The 14141-nt window shown below is 43.6% G+C and overlaps 1 long non-coding RNA gene and 1 pseudogene across 2 annotated transcripts; one reads left to right on the top strand and one right to left on the bottom strand.

Annotated features, from left to right (window-relative positions):
• Positions 1-1397: 1397 nt before the first annotated feature.
• On the top strand, positions 1398-7231 carry LOC129858277 (uromodulin-like; annotated as a pseudogene).
• A 1604-nt stretch (positions 7232-8835) lies between these two features.
• Positions 8836-13583, bottom strand: LOC129858281 (uncharacterized). Of its 2 annotated transcripts, none has more exons than XR_008760005.1 (3): positions 13498-13583; positions 9733-9819; positions 8836-9512 (listed from the first exon to the last, which is right to left on the bottom strand). It is a non-coding gene; the product is annotated as an uncharacterized LOC129858281 (long non-coding RNA). The 2 variants fall into 2 exon arrangements; XR_008760004.1 differs by lacking the exon at positions 13498-13583 and adding an exon at positions 9918-11919.
• Positions 13584-14141: the final 558 nt, after the last annotated feature.

The following is a 14141-nucleotide window of genomic DNA, read 5'->3' as shown; positions in this document are numbered from 1 at the left end:
GAACCCTTCAGAGATAAGGCAGATTTTTTTTACGAACTCTTTCAAAAGCATATAAACCACCGAATAGCAATAGCCACCTGCTTCTTCTGTGAATGGACTAAAGCATCCCGGGGGTATAGATTAAGTGTTTGCTAACTGATTTAACTAGAACGATTTAAGAGAAGTCTGGACTGTATCTAAGAGGCACAGGGCAGCCTAAGGACTAGTTAATGCAAAAACATGGCATGAGAATTATTTAGCATGTATTCAGCTTTAGGTTATGGAGAGGTCTCGGTGGGGCCTCAGGCCAATTACAATATATCATAATTCAACATTTTTTTAAACAATTGCTTCTGGAGAGAATCTTTGTGGCAGCCGTTCCCCACACTGTTGTCATTATGCAGACAGAGATGTTCATCTGGAAGAAAGAAGAGATCAAAAAAACATGTGGGGGCAGGAGACCAGAGAGACCAGCATATCCATAGAGATCAGAAAATGTTCCCTCTTTTCATCATATTAATCTTTAACCAAGCAAAGCCGTCACATATTACAGCTTAACTTCTGAACCAAAAAAACAAGTTTCACATCTAAATTGCCCTCCCAGTATTCTCTTTCCCTCTTCCAGACAGAGATATACAACAGACATTTGCAAAGTTAAAAGCCATGCTAGTCTGGTGTGACAACGTCTCTCTGTGTTCCTCCGTTGTCCTATTCTGATGGCCGACTTTATCTGAGGGTCCATGCTGAGACGTGAAAGCTACAGCTTAATTCTTATAAGGGACTTCATTATACAGTATATCATATCACCATGAGTTGCCCACATTAAGAGCGGCTTTTGGGTGATTTAACACTCCCAGAATGGAGACGTTCATTCTCATCTCATGCTATAATGCTTATCTCTCTGAGGAAGAAAGGACCTTTCAGTGTTCGTAGTTGATATCACCAGTGATAGGCTTAGCGGCAATATGGTGCTGGATATTAACAGCACATCAGGCATTCAGTCAGTGCAGGGGGTCCGGAAAGTTAACTTTGATAAAAGTAAATATCCCTAAAACTTCAATTGTCCTGTGTAGGGGATTCACTGTAAATTGAACGTGTATCACTGTGGGTTAATATCTGCATACAGTATGTGTTTAGTACCATGCTACTTTTACTACCATGTCCTTGCCTTCAGAGTAGGTAATGGTGTTGTTTACTTTACATGTTGTAAGAGCTTAATGAGGAACATGCATGTTTTAGGACCATAATACATTTTCACAAATTAACAATTGAATTCAGAACCCTAATTAGTCCTGATATAGATAAATGAGCGAACCTATCGTTTAATACGTCATTACATCTCCGTAATATCCCCCATGTGATCAACTCGGGGCTATTGTGGCATTAGAACAGGATTCTTATAATAAGATGATCAAATATGTTGTGGACAGTGTATTGTGTGTACGTTAAACAAATTGATTGAATCAGACCTGTATTGTAGTAAATCCACATCATTATGACCTTGCATCTTCCCTGCCAACATGTTGTTGTATGTAACTTGTACGACAGTGTCTGAGACCAAGGATGTCCTAACATGGACACCATACAGTTCTCAGAATCTTAACAGACAAAGTCAGGTAAAAAACCTGACTCACTCAAGCTTTCAATCTGTGCTTAGCTCACTTAACACAAGGAAATAAACTTTTGCGACCCACTAAAATATTCAAGCTTAAAGCATTGACCTTATTAGGAAGATTGTTGCATATTGTTTTTCCCATGGGGAAATTGTGTTACAGTGTCATGTACACGTTTAAAGTGGCAAAACAAATTGACAATACAACTTTCATAACAGTTACATGTCAATATAAAGAGACTAGCCTGATGGTCTTACTGGGTCGATAGGAACATTAGCCCGAGCTATTTAGGAGAGATATCACACCTGGCACACATGATTGTCTAGTTCTGTTTTTCCTGCCGAGGGGTGCTCTATACCTGTGTCCAGAGGGGAGTAGTTCAAAGTCCGGGTACAGGGGGTGGCTTGGGTCTAAAATTATTTTGTGAGCCTTTCGGAGGCCCCTGACCTTAAAGATCTCATCCAGGCCTGTCTGTTTCACTCTAAGTACCTTGCTTGCTGTGGTGATAATCCTTCTCAGCATATTTCTCTGGCTGAAAGTGGCATTGCCAAACCAACAAACCAAAAAGTTAAAATACCCTCAAACTACTGGTTGTCTTTTGTATTGCTTCCACTTCTCAGTTCCCTGCTGGGCAGGGGGTGGCTGCTTTGTGTTCTACCACTTCTCAGTTCCCTGCTGGGCAGGGGATGGCTGCTTTGTGTTGTACCACTTCTCAGTTCCCTGCTGGGCAGGGGATGGCTGCTTTGTGGCAGGTTACATATTTCCCTTGCCTTACTTTATAACAACTCTTATTCAAAGGGATGTTCATTTCAGTTTAGAAAGAAAAGTGCATCACATGCAATGCACAACATTGTACAGGTGTAGCACTTAACTATTATGCAATATGCTCAAGTAATTGAGTTTAATATAGCAATAAACATGGAAACATACTCAAATAAGGGGCAGGCCAGCAAAACATTTATGAAGTCCAGCTAATTAGATAGACAGACTGTCTTGTTGTATGAGATTTGAAGTGGTTTATGGTTCATGCAGGCACCACCTGCTATGACCCCATGATTAAGGGTCGTCCCCTAAATTGCATCAGTTAGCCAGCGTTATCTGGTATTTGTCTTTACAAGATGGTATTGACTTTTGTGACATCATGCAGAAAATGAACTGTCATGTGTGCAAGTGCTGCACTGAATGAACGCTGATAATACCTTCTGAGCCAATGGTAATAAATACTACAGGCCGACGAAGAGCAGGCTAGGCAGGCAAAGCACAACCACAATGTCTGGCCTCCTTTGAAATGAGAATGTTAATCTTGTGAGTGGCTTTAAAGGGACATTTAAAAAAGCACCACCCCGACATCAACATAGGTGAAAATGGTGCGTTTCTATGTTTTGTAGTAAAAAAGATAGAGGAAGATAAGTGTTTCCAATGACATCATCGGTGTGCATTGTGTGATTTTAACCAATTATGAGCACACATTGCCTACTAATTGGTTGATGATGACATTGGAAACACTTAACTTCCTCTATCTTCTTTTCAACAAAACATATAAACGTGCAATTTTCACATATGTTGATGTTGGGGTGGTGCTGGAGGTGAAGTTGAAAAACGGTGAAATTTCCCTTTAATATGAGTAGCTCACTCCTCATTTGGAAATATATTTTGAACAGAGGTCTTAGTGAAGAAATGAAACATATCAAGCTATTCCAATGCTTGCACGGCACAGATAATGGGGTCATCATTTTTCCTTTACATGCGTTGTGGAAATGTGATACAAAAAACAAAGTGATAGCCAGCTCTGCTTTTGTTGTGCGTAAATGGATACTTAAAGTCAGATTAACATCCAAGAAGCAACATCTAACATGATGGATTTCAAGGATTTTTTTGCACGTTCTGGAAGCCATTATATTTCCCCAAGGACATCAGAACAGCAATAAAACTAGCTATTAGAACATTGTCTATTTACATACTGATCTGTTTGGTGGGTTTGATACGGATTCTCACTCAGAATTTTGTGACTCTTTAATTCTTTAATTATAAATGTTACTTTTAATATTCTGTGGCTTTTCAACTTGTATCCGCATAGTGCATCAGAAAGACAACTTCCAATATGCCAAACAAATGATATTTAAAACCACAAAGCATCACGACTCAATCCGATTCCAAGTTAAGGTCATTCATGTTGTTCTTTTGTTTGTGCCATTTCTGTTTTTTTATGTGTGCTGTGGCAATAGGGAAGTTTACTTTTCACTAGGGAAGTTTACTTTTCACTAGGGAAGTTTACTTTTCACTAGGGAAGTTTACTTTGCATGACTCATTCTGCAGGGGGACTATTATGGGAAAAATAACACAATCAAAACCTAATCAAATACATTTGTCAGTGTCAGATGTACAATTGTAAATTAAGTCAAAGCTTATCGGTTCAACAACTTTAGAATCTCCAAGGTTGTATTTTACATGGGACAAGAATTACGCAGATTAAGCGGAGACATATTTTTCAGAAGAAGAGCACGTAATCACAACATAAAAGTATTTTATCTATAGTCACATGATGTCTCTGGAAAAATATAAATTCTCAAGTTCACAGGTAGAAGCCAGCACATACTTCCTGTGAATGGTGTGTAGGCTGTTTTGATCTAAATGATGGGGTTCTTAGTGATGACATCAGGGGCTCTGCTGCTGCTCCTGTTTATACAGGCCAGCACTGGTGATAGGTCAGGTACAGTTGTCACCAGCTGTGAGACGTGTCACGACCAAGCCACCTGTCTGGACTCATCTGTAGAACGTGAGAGGGTAGATGCCTTTCCAACACGGTCTTTCACCTGCACCTGTCAAGACGGCTTTTGTTGGCAACGGCATCACCTGCTATGACCCAAGATCTGCGAAAGCGGCTCCTGCTGTCGTCAAGGTTACCGCTGGTCCTCTATACTGGGTTGTGTGGACGTTGACGAGTGTTCCCTTCCTGACCAGCCCTGCGCCCCTCAGGTCTGTGAGAACACCCTTGGGTCCTTCAACTGCCTGGTGCCTTCTGACGATAACCTCCACTCAGTCCTGCACACCAGCCCAAACGTGGACCCCCACTCTGTCCAGTTTATGTGTGGAGACACAGAGTGTCCAGTGGGACAGGACTGTATCAGTATTGGTGGAACATCTCGTTGTGCAGACCCCTGCCAGCACTACTCTGTACTGAATGACGCCTGGCGTGCCACCAACTACAGGGGTATAGGGAACTGCGACAAGGATATCAACTTTCGGGACTAGTATCGCATGTTCCTGGGGAACACCAGTGTTCAGATGCCAGAGAGGTGTGTGCAAAAGCACACATGTGGTACCAACAACCCGATGTGGCTCACAGATCCCCGCCCCCAGCTGTCGGACGGAGTGGTTCAGCGGGGTATCTGTGGGAGCTATGATAGCTGCTGCCAATATAAACAAACCCCAATTCATGTCAAAGCCTGCTATAGAAACGACTATGTCTACAAGTTTGTCAGTCCAACATATTGCAGTCCTTTGCCTACTGTGCAGACGTTAACACTATGGTATGTGCTACCTGTAGAAGTGATCCGACTTGTGTGAGTGAGGATAAGATCAACTGGAGATGTGAGAGGAAATCTCCAGAGCTGGTATGTGGGCGGGGCCTCCTACAGGTGGGTCTCATCAGAGCTCATGGAGGCTGCTGGAGGCTGCTGGTATAAACGCTACCACTGCTCACCTGGCTGACCGGCGCTGCTCCGCCCACGAGGATCGCAATGGCATGGTGTGGTACCAGGTGGAGCGCAGGGAGGGACACTGTGGAAACACAGTGAAGACAAATGGCACTCATGCTGTCTACTTCAACAGCATATTAGTTTATCCAGTAGATGCACAAAATTATTCTCCCCTTAGCTTTCCTTTCTCCTGTATCTATCCTCTGGAGATAGAGAGCAGCCTGGATGTGCCCATCAGACCCCATATACCAACTGACAATGCAGTTGTCGCAGTCGGTGCCAAGGCCAGAGCCTCTATGTTTCTGTATCGTAACTCCAACTACACAGAGCCTTACCCAGGCAGTCACTCTGGTCAGGCAGTCACTCTGCTTCTGGGTTCCACCCTGCATGTGGGCGTGTCCGTAGACGAGTCAGACCCGGGGCTTTTCGTGGTCGTTCTAGACGACTGCTTCACCACGGAATCCCCCAGCCCTGACAACCTCCTTCGATACTACATAATTCAGGACAGCTGTCCAAGCAATCGTACCCACGTGACAGTCGAGGAAAGCGCCTCATTCCTCCAGGCTCGATTCTCTGCTCTGCTGTATGGGGGCTACCGTTACGTCTTCCTGCACTGCCGCCTCAGCCTGTGTAACCACAGAAGCTCATCCTGCTCTCCAGTGTTTTCCAGGAGGAGGTCCCGCTCTGTGGCCAAGATTGTCTCCCTCAACCCCCTCACCATTGGGCCAATCACCTGGGCCCAGAGTCTAGAATGACCTCCAGCACCTCTCCCACCCCTCAACCCTACTGTCAACCCACTGGGCCCTCTCCCTCCCCAGATCTCCATTCCAACCAGCACAACCAATGGTCATGCAAGGGCACCAAATTACTTTCTGCTATTATTGATCATGAATTTATGCAATACAGTGTGATTTCATTGTACTGTAAATGTTTTATACACATAGACTTGCATTGCTTTTGAGGATCGATCATTTACTCAGAGTTGTGTTCGTGCCTACCAAACCTGAGTAGCTCAGTGTGTATGCTGCCATTTGACAATGACAATAAATAACTATATGATAAAGAACACATCACTATGTATTTTTTCTCTATCTCTCCTCCCCCACTTGCACATAGATACACCCCCCTCTATTTCCCCAGCCTGCAGCCATTTTTTCAAAGCCATTTGACATAGACACAACTGTTGCCTGAGATTTTTCTTTCACCTTCTTGTAATTCCCAGTTGTATCTGGAAATCTAGAGTAATCTAGAGTCAGTGCGAGGTCTCTGAAGTCATACCTGCAGCCATTTTGGGAAAATCTTGAAGAAAGAGATTGCATCAACCAGCCAGATAATGCAAGTAATGCTACAGTAGGGATGATTTCCGACTTAGCCGGGCTACCAGGGTCACCAGGGAGCCCAATCTAAAGGGGAGAGAGAGGAGCCCCTTACATCCGCCAGTAGAGGGAGGAATGATTGCCAGGGGAAGATAATTGTGAGGAGAGTAGCATGAAGCAAAAGCAGTGCCAGGAATTGTATCAGTCGGTGGCCCCTTTACAGCCTCTGCCCGTCTCGGATAAGGGGGATATGAAAACTGGCAAGGTGCAGCTGGGAGGGAGAGAATGTCATTATCGTGGGAACCCCACAACCCCGTAACCCTTTCCTCTGCTTTATTTTACTTTCCACTTCATTTTGGGTATGCTCTTTGCTCTGCCGCTCGCTTGACGAGGTAAACGTGTAAGTCCCCCTGGCTTTTGAAATCAATTTGGGTCCTCGCTGTGTCTCGTACGACACCTGACTGGCCCTGTGGTGCCCCTCTTTGATGAGGCCTGACTGGCCCCGTGGCGCAGCTCCTTGATGAGACCTGGCTGGCCCTGTGGCGTAGCTCTATGAGGAAGCCTGGCAGGGGGCTTTTGGCTGCCCTCCCTATTTTGAAAGGTGGAGGAAGTGATTAACAGTGACGGCACACACACACATGCACGTGTGAACACACAGATCTCTGGTTGTCTCATACAGCGGTACACAGGTTTGAGCTCCATTCCTGTGAGAGATTGTAAAGTAGGTTGTTGATTGAAAAATTGGCCCTTCCTTAAGTAATGATACCTCGCTGGAAATAAATTATTGTTCAGACCCACTTGTGTACTTTGACCTCATACACCACCTGGGTTAACAAGAACTACTGTTACCACAGCAATATTGATTGTCAAAATAATCAAAGTAGGTGCACCCCACTCCGATAAACATGGAGCTATAGTTATTAAAGGATGCTTTACTGTAACAAGTGGGTCAAGGAATTAATTTCAGTGTATTGGAGAAAAGAGGAGACTGGTTAACCAGGAGAAACAGAGCAGAGTGGTTAACCAGGAGAAACAGAGCAGAGTGGGTAACCAGGAGAAACAGAGCAGAGTGGTTAACCAGGAGAAACAGAGCAGAGTGGGTAACCAGGAGAAACAGAGCAGAGTGGTTAACCAGGAGAAACAGAGCAGAGTGGGTAACCAAGAGAAACAGAGCAGAGTGGGTAACCAGGAGAAACAGAGCAGAGTGGTTAACCAGGAGAAACAGAGCAGAGTGGGTAACCAAGAGAAACAGTGCAGAGTGGTTAACCAGGAGAAACAGAGCAGAGTGGTTAACCAGGAGAAACAGAGCAGAGTGGTTAACCAGGAGAAACAGAGCAGAGTGGTTAACCAGGAGAAACAGAGCAGAGTGGTTAACCAGGAGAAACAGAGCAGAGTGGTTAACCAGGAGAAACAGAGCAGAGTGGTTAACCAGGAGAAACAGAGCAGAGTGGTTAACCAGGAGAAACAGAGCAGAGTGGTTAACCAGGAGAAACAGAGCAGAGTGGTTAACCAGGAGAAACAGAGCAGAGTGGGTAACCAGGAGAAACAGAGCAGAGTGCGTAACCAGGAGAAACAGAGCAAACATATTGTGTACTGGTATATACATAACAGGACAAAGTACACACTGTGGATTGTTTATATTCAGTAAAAACCATTTGTTTTATTGTCACAGACATTCACCTGTAAATAACAAAAAGTGGAGCTCCTCGTTCCGCTTCCACTCCTTGTTGTAGAATCTCTTAATCCCTTCTCTTAGCATGTATGGACCCAGAACTTAAATCTAGAGCCTGACCAATTAGTTAACAGAGATAATTCCTGACTGTGTCACCTTTCACCCTTCACCTCATCTCTTAGTGCATGTACTGACATATGGTAAGCTTGTGTGCTCAGAAAGATGACAATCAAATTAAATGTGAAATTATCAATATTGTTGAGGCATTTCACTGAAAAGCACTCTTAGCCAACTAAGTTACGGATAGAAGAAAATGGAATGTAAGCTACCATAGTGCTGCACACTAAAAATATGACCTTGTTTACCATGGATTCGTACATTTCTATTACCCTCAGTGTATGAGTGCTGCAGAATGTACAGAGTGCCAGGATTAGTGTGAGCCCTGATGATCGGTCCTCAAAAGACTTACTTTGAGTTGACGTGAGGAGATGTCCTTACTGGGTCCAGAATTACTAAATGTGATATCAAGAAGCAGAAAGTAAAGAAAATCTCCTGAGTTCTCCTTAACAGTCTTTATTTACTGCAATAGCTGTGACAGAATGCAGCCAGCGTGATTCCATTCATTTGTAATTAGAAGAAACTAAACACAAAGATTTAATGACATGTGCCCCTGCCAGTTAAATCAGTTTCATGATGGGAATTTTAATTCAGACTTTTCGGGATACGATTACGCCCCTCAGCGCTTTGTTAAAGATTGATTCATGGTATATTTGGTGCAAGAGGACCGAGGGTAGGGACAACATACTAATCTTTTGCATCAAGAATGTGTACATTACTTTACAAATTACAGACACTGTCAGTAGAACCGTTAAAAAAAAGTATTATCCAACGTTAACTTGTTCAAGTCTGTCCAATTAAAATGTGAAACCTTTCATGTTGTCATGGTTCTCTGGAGGTGCTAATATGTTGGCTGCCTTGTGCTTTGCAATAGGAGAGAATATACTTGCAATGGTTAATTCATGGGTAAGCCCACTGCGCATTGGCTTTTTTGGATTATGTTTGCTTTCACCTGGCAGACTCCTCTTAAGACTCACCCCTCTGAACCCGGCTGTCTTGAGTGGCAGCTGAGCACGTCCTACAAGCCCCCATAATCCTTCGCTCTGCTTCCGTCTGATGTCATCTTTTTCGTAGGATAAACACTGGTGCCCCCAGGGCTTCCCGATAAGAACCTCTTCTGAGAATGAAGACTAGGATTAGATTCTTTCACTTCCACACCCTGGAACTAAAAAACTAAAATATCAGCATTTATTTATAGCCGCAAAACCCCTTGGCAATTAGTTACCCTGTGAAGCAAAACACACTGCCACATCTTCAAGTAGAAGAGAAGATACATATATATATTTCAGTCGGCGTCACATTAAATAAATTGAATGTGCTTAAAAAGATTTGCTTACAGTAGTTAAAGTTGCCGTACTTGTATTGTGCAACAGATGGTGCCTGGTACTTTGTGTTGTTGATCCATGTCTATGCCACTTAAGTTGCTTTAGAGAAAAAAACAAAAAAAACAATGAAATGCATTTGTCTAGCAGCACATTTTGTTGAGTCTCAAAGCACTTCATGTCTTAAGTAGATTACTCACTTCATCCACCACCAACGTGTAGCTGTCCCAATATGGACACTGTGCGCATGCTAACCACTGCCACCAACCTCCAGTGACTATACATGTACTGTTTAGCCAATATGCTAGTACGTGCATGTAAGAAAACAATGGAATCACATGCATAAGGGCTTTAACTTAATAAGCAAAAACCAAAGCTACACGGATACCACATACTTTCCCCAACTAAATCCGACACCGGTGTCCCCAGTTAATACCATAAAACAATACCTGACCCGTGCTGAAACAAACCTTTTTCGACCACACAGAGCATAAATCATTCATGTCATGGATTAATTATTGACCAGGATAGGGAGCAGAAAAACAACATGCAGACCCATTTTGATAAGCATTTGTCTCCTGTACTCATAGCAGCCATTTTGAATTTTGGTCGGGGACTTGATCCACAGCATTCTTCCAGGTAACACTTGATTTGGATAGCCTGTAGAGCATCTACAGATGGACTATCAGTAACATTTTAACTAACTATCTACGAAACCTAGCCCCAACCATTATCCTATCCCTAAACCTAACCTTTAGCCTTAACCCTTACCCTAACCCTTATTTTGAACCCAACCCTAACAGTAACCTTGGCAAGCAGTTGCTTATCAACAGATAGTGTTTTGACAGTATGACCTTCTACATCGGACTATCCAAATAAAGTGTGACCTTCTTCCAGGCCATAATCTAACATGAAACACCGACCTCATTTCAAAACTGAAGACTTAATTTAGCTTGTCTGCTGCAATAGAATAGTCACAAAACTGTAAAACCCGCTTATTTGGCACTCCAGGCAGGTTAAAGCAAACGCTAGATCTAGTTGAACGATTTCAAATAGTACTTGAACCCAGTTCTGGTGAAACGGCATCATGATTTTTTCTTCATTCTTCCTCTTTCATCACTGTAAAATAGAATGATTTGCATATCTCGGGAGGTGTCCCCGGTGAGATTTGCTGTGTGTTATCTGTACAAAATTTCCCTCAGTGCACTTTTAATCAGTCAACAGATAAGGGTGGGATTCTTGTGAAAAAATTAACGGAATACAAAAAAAGTTAATGAGGTTTTTCCTGCACTACACCTCTAGAGGAATGGGTCCACTTAACTGCAATGTCATTATCCAGGAATTAAATGGGGACGGTTGTTTTGCAATGCAATCTATTTAGACTTTAATTGCATGTGAACGGTTCTCCCTACAACAAGGGAGCGAAGGCTCTGCGTGTGACCAGATATTCTAACCCGTCCAGGAGTTTGAGCTGTTCTCTATTTCTATAACGAGGAAGGATTGTTTTGTCACATTGTGGGGGGCGAAAGCGCTTGCGTGTCATCAACCTCAGGCAAACAGGTATTGGATGTAACCTAACAATGTTCCTTTTTAGTGTCACTATAATTTTTTTTTTTTTAAATGTTGATTTTATCTTTGACCGTCATTCTAATCCCCGACCAGCAACTTCACTCCCACTTGTCTCCAGTTCCACATCGAAACCCTCAGCTTCCCTCAGCCCATGCAGAATAGGTGGTTGGAGTTTGTTGGTCCCCAGTGCAGTGGTAGCTAGACCATAGACTTCTGGTTATGTATCTGGTTCTACTGAGTTACAGATCATATAAAGAAATCTATCAATTTAAATAAACTCATTAGGCCCTAATCTATGGATTTCACATGACTGTGAATACAGATATGCCTCTGTTGGTCACAGATACCCCCCCAAAACAGGTAGGGGCGTTAATCAGAAAACCAGTCAGTATCTGGTATGACTACCATTTGCCTCATGCAGCGCGAAACATCGCCTTTCCATAGAGTGGATCAGGCTGTTGATTGTGTCCTGTGAAAAGTTGTCCCACTCCTCTTCAATGATTGTGCAAAGTTGCTGGGTATTGGCGGGAACTGCAACATGCTGTCGTACACGTCGATCCAGAGTGTCCCAAACATGCTCAATGGGTGACATGTCTGGTGAGTAGGCAGGCCATGGAAGAACTGGGACATTTTCAGCTTCCAGGAATTTATACAGATCCTTGCGACATGGGGCCGTGCATTATCATGCTGAAACATGAGGTGATGGCGGCGGATGAATGGCACGCAACGGCCTCAGGATCTCAACACGGTATGTCTGTGCAATCCAATTGACATCGATAAAATGCAATTGTGTTCATTGTCCGTAGTGCTTGCCCATACCATAACCCCACTGCCACCATGGGTCACTATGTTCACAACGTTGACATCAACAAACCGCTTGCCCACACAATGCCAAATATTCTGTCTGCCATCTGCCCTGTACAGTTGAAAGTGGGATTCATCCGCGAAGAGCACATTTCTCCAGTGTGAGGGTGTCCATTGAAGGTGAACATTTGCCCACTGAAGATGGTTATGACGCTGAACTGCAGTCAGGTCAAGACCCTGGTGAGAACGACAAGCACACAGACGAGCTTCCCTGATACTGCTTCTGACAGTTTGTGCAGAACACCTTCGGTTATGCAAACCCACACTTTCAGCAGCTGTCCGGCTGACTGGTCTCAGACGATCCCGCAGGTGAAGAAGTCGGATGTGCAGGTCCTGGGCTGATGTGGTTACACGTGGTCTGCGGTTGTGAGGCTGGTTGGACATACTGCCATACTGCAAATTCTCTAAAACAACGTTAAAGGTGGATTATGGTAGAGAAATTACCATAAAATTATCTGGCAACAGCTCTGATAAACATTCCTGCAGTCAGCATGCCAATTGCATGCTCCCTCAGAACTTGAGACATCTGTGGCATTTTGTTGTGTAACAAAACTACACATTTTATGGTGGCCTTTTTGATATGCCACACCTGTCAGGTGGATGGATTATCTTGTCAATGGATAAATGCTCATTAACAGTGACGTAAAAAAATGTGTGCACAGCATCTTAGAGAAAAAAGCTTTTTGTGCGTATGGAACATTTATGGGATCTTTTATTTCAGCTCATGAAACGTGGGACCAACACCTTACATTTATACTTTTGTTCAGTATATATTTGAAAATTTGTTTTCGAAAATACACAGCTTGATAGACTTGTAGGCTATTTCCACAGCCAAGTAGATACAACTATTCACAAAGGAAGGGAGAGAGAGAGACAGCTGCAAGTGAGCTCTCACATTTTTCAACATGTTGGAGTTAGATAAACTTGGAATTTTTGGCAGGGACATATACAGGATGCTACCCTCCCCAGCATAACCTTCACTCCAGATCAAAACTCCAGACCTACACCTAATTTTGGACAAAATTACCTGGAAAGATTACTACTACCAAGGACTCCTTTTTCCAAGATATACAGAGGGTGCTCTAGCAAACAAAGAGCAGAGACCTGAGGACACCATCCAACCTGGAACTGAGACAGACCAGATACAACTTCAATTCGCACTGAGGTGTGAAGTGAGCGGTGTCGAACCCTTTGAGCCCAACAAATGGCAGGAGTCTCACAGGCTACCCTACCAAAATCCAGAGGTCTTTGAAGTCCTTTCCCGCTGTTCAGAGACCATCCATTGGCATTTTCTACAATAAATCTGCCTCCAGAAATAAAAGCTTCTCCCAAGTGGGTGACACTTACTCCCGTTGCCTGCTGCACTGCTGCACCGCTGCTTGGATTCCACCTGGCGATCTGTCCACCGTCTGCCCTGGCTTGTCTCGCCCTGTCTGGTACTGGTACCCCCACCACATTCCCCCTCTCTCCCGAGCTTTTGATTGCCTCCACCAAACAGGCACTGCTGGGGTGAGTGACTCTGAACTTACAATGGCTAGCCCCAAGTCGTTATATTTTTTTTCTTGTGCATTTAGCTATTTTACAATTTGCCTCATGACTCCTGCATGCTTTGTTGACTATGAACTTTCTTGTTTACCCAACCGAGGGACAGACTATGTTGGTTCCCACACTCGGGACTCTGACTCTCTATTGGTTACACAGACTTTTGGCCTCCCATCCTATTCTAACCACACCTCGCCGGCTTTGTATTCATGTTACCTGATGAAATTGCTGTACAATATGATCTAACGCACATTCAAATGTCATAAATGAACACTGCAGAGCTCTGCCTGTCCTGCACCGTGCCTTTATTATATTACTGTTGATGATGTGCATGTACACCCTGGCCCATCTACTGTTGCTAGCTCTGATATCTGCTTCACGGATTTCTGCTCTCGTGAAAGCCTGGGTCTTCTGTACATTAACACTAGAAGCTTATTACCTAAAATTGA

Source organism: Salvelinus fontinalis, chromosome 6 (genome assembly GCF_029448725.1).
Source record: "Salvelinus fontinalis isolate EN_2023a chromosome 6, ASM2944872v1, whole genome shotgun sequence".
NCBI classification, from domain to species: domain Eukaryota; kingdom Metazoa; phylum Chordata; class Actinopteri; order Salmoniformes; family Salmonidae; genus Salvelinus; species Salvelinus fontinalis.
Note: the sequence above shows the minus strand (reverse complement) of the source record. Positions and strands in the feature narration are given on the sequence as shown.